Here is a 3,090-nt window from a genome sequence, read left to right as displayed (position 1 = left end):
AGCTAAATTACAAAATCCAGAGACAACTTGATTGAAAATTTCGAACAAGTAAAGGAGATGGCAGCCGAACCCAACAATAATGCAAGGAGAATGCTTGGTGACTTTACTGCACCTAATTCCAATTTACATGGAAGAAGCATCTCCATCCCTACCATTGGAGCAAACAATTTTGAGCTTAAACCTCAATTAGTTTCTCTGATGCAGCAGAACTGCAAGTTTCATGGACTTCCATCTGAAGATCCTTTTCAGTTTTTAACTGAATTCTTGTAGATCTGTGATACTGTTAAGACTAATGGAGTAGATCCTGAAGTCTACAGGCTCATGCTTTTTCCTTTTGCTGTAAGAGACAAAGCTAGAGTGTGGTTGGACTCTCAACCCAAAGACAGCCTGAACTCTTGGGATAAGCTGGTCACAGCTTTCTTAGCCAAGTTCTTTCCTCCTCAAAAGCTGAGCAAGCTTAGAGTGGATGTTCAAACCTTCAGACAGAAAGAAGGTGAATCCCTCTATGAAGCTTGGGAAAGATACAAACAGTTGACCAAAAAGTGTCCTTCTGACATGCTTTCAGAATGGACCATCCTGGATATATTCTATGATGGTTTATCTGAGCTATCAAAGATGTCATTGGATACTTCTACAGGTGGATCCATTCACCTAAAGAAAACGCCTGCAGAAGCTCAAGAACTCATTGACATGGCTGCTAATAACCAGTTTATGTACACTTCTGAGAGGAATCCTGTGAGTAATGGGACGCCTATGAAGAAGGGAGTTCTTGAAGTTGATACTCTGAATGCCATGTTGGCTCAGAACAAAATATTGACTCAGCAAGTCAATATGATTTCTCAGAGTCTGAATGGAATGCAAGCTGCATCCAACAGTACTCAAGAGGCTTCTTATGCAGAAGAAGCTTATGATCCTGAAAACCCTGCAATAGCAGAGGTGAATTACTTAGGTGAACCTTATGGAAACACCTATAACCCATCATGGAGAAATCATCCAAATCTCTCATGGAAGGATCAAAGGCCTCAACAAGGCTTTAATAATGGTGGAAGAAACAAGTTTAACAATAATAAACCTTTTCCATCATCCACTCAGCAACAGACAGAGAACTCTGAACAAAATACTTCTAATTTAGCAAACTTAGTCTCTGATCTATCCAAGGCCACTGTAAGTTTCATGAATGAAACAAGGTCTTCCATTAGAAATTTGGAAGCACAAGTGGGCCAGCTGAGTAAAAGGATCACTGAAATCCCTCCTAGTACTCTCCCAAGCAATACAGAAGAGAATCCAAAAGGAGAGTGCAAGGCCATTGACATAAGGACCATGGCCGAACCTGTAAGGGAAGGAGAGGACGTGAATCCCAAGGGGGAAGACCTCCTGGGACGTCCAGTGATCAATAGGGAGTTTCCCTCTGAGGAACCAAAGGAATCTGAGACTCATCTAGAGACCATAGAGATTCCATTGAACCTCCTTATGCCCTTCATGAGCTCTGATGAGTATTCCTCTTATGAAGAGAATGAGGATGTTACTGAAGAGCAAACTGCTAAGTTTCTTGGTGCAATCATGAAGCTGAATGCCAAATTATTTGGTATTGAAACTTGGGAAGATGAACCTCCCTTGTTCACCAATGAACTAAGTGATCTGGATCAATAGACATTGCCTCAGAAGAGACAGGATCCTGGAAAGTTCATAATACCTTGTACCATAGGCACCATGATCTTTAAGGCTCTGTGTGACCTTGGTTCAGGAATAAACCTCATGCCCCTCTCTGTAATAGAGAAACTGGGAATCTATGGGGTGCAAGCTGCTAAAATCTCATTAGAGATGGCAGACAATTCAAGAAAACAGGCTTATGGACAAGTAGAGGACGTGTTAGTAAAGGTTGAAGGCCTTTACATCCCTGCTGATTTCATAGTCCTGGATACTGGAAAGGAAGAGGATGAATCCATCATCCTAGAAAGACCTTTCCTAGCCATAGCAAGAGCTGTGATTGATGTGGACAGAGGAGAATTGATCCTTCAATTGAATAAGGACAACCTTGTATTTACAACTCAAGGATCTCTCTCTGCATCCATGGAGAGGAAGCATCAAAAGCTTCTCTCAAAGCAGAGTCAACCAAAGCCCCCACAATCAAACTCCATGTTTGGTGTTGGGAGGCCACAACCAAACTCTAAGTTTGGTGTTGAACTCCCATATCCAAACTCTAAGTTTGGTGTTGGAGGGTCTCAACAATGCTCTGAACATCTGTGAGGCTCCATGAGAGCCCACTGTCAAGCTATTGACATTAAAGAAGCGCTTGTTGGGAGGCAACCCAATTTTTATTTATCTAACTATATTTTTCTTAGTTATATGTCTTTATAGGATCATGATCATGTGGAGTCACAAAATAAATATAAAAATTGAAAACGGAATAAAAAACAGCAGAAGAAAAATCACACCCTGGAGGAAGCACCTGCCTGGCGTTCAACGCCAGAACAGAGCATGGTTCTGGCGTTGAACGCCCAAAATGGGCAGTGTCTGGGCGTTGAACGCCAGAAATGCACCCTGGAGAAGAGCTGGCGCTGAACGCCCAGAACAAGCATGGTTCTGGCGTTCAACGCCAGAAATGGGCAACAAATGGGCGTTGAACGCCCAAAATGGGCACCAACCTGGCGCTGAACGCCCAGAGTTGTGTGCAAGGGCATTTTGCATGCCTAAATTGGTGCAGGGATGTAAATGCCTTGACACCTCAAGATCTGTGGACCTCACAGGATCAATTCAGGATCTGTGGACCCCACAGGATCCCCACATTCCTTCCTCATAATCCTAGTTTTTTTTCCACATCTTCTTCTTCTTCATCTATTCCTTCTTCTTTTGCTCGAGGGCGAGCAACATTCTAAGTTTGGTGTGATAAAACAAGTATGTAAAGGATCTATAGCTCAGTGGTAGAACATGTGGCTGCAAATCAAGAAATCCCTGAGATACCTCAGGGGATGCACTTACCTCCACATAGTTATTGGAAGCAACTGAGGATAGAAATACCAAAAATCACTAGGAATCAAGCCACAAAGGCAAGGAAGAGACATAGAAGAGCTCAAGAACATCATTGGTTCC

General features: G+C 42.7%; 1 non-coding gene across 1 annotated transcript; it reads right to left on the bottom strand.

The window, feature by feature from the left end:
• Positions 1-453: 453 nt before the first annotated feature.
• On the bottom strand, positions 454-561 carry LOC148555030 (small nucleolar RNA R71). The gene has a single exon (XR_015887734.1). It is a non-coding gene; the product is annotated as a small nucleolar RNA R71 (small nucleolar RNA).
• Positions 562-3,090: the final 2,529 nt, after the last annotated feature.

This window comes from Arachis ipaensis, chromosome B6 (genome assembly GCF_059453495.1).
Source record: "Arachis ipaensis isolate K30076 ecotype BB chromosome B6, ASM5945349v1, whole genome shotgun sequence".
In the NCBI taxonomy this organism is placed as follows: Eukaryota; Viridiplantae; Streptophyta; class Magnoliopsida; order Fabales; family Fabaceae; genus Arachis; species Arachis ipaensis.
This window is presented reverse-complemented; position numbering and strand designations above follow the sequence as displayed.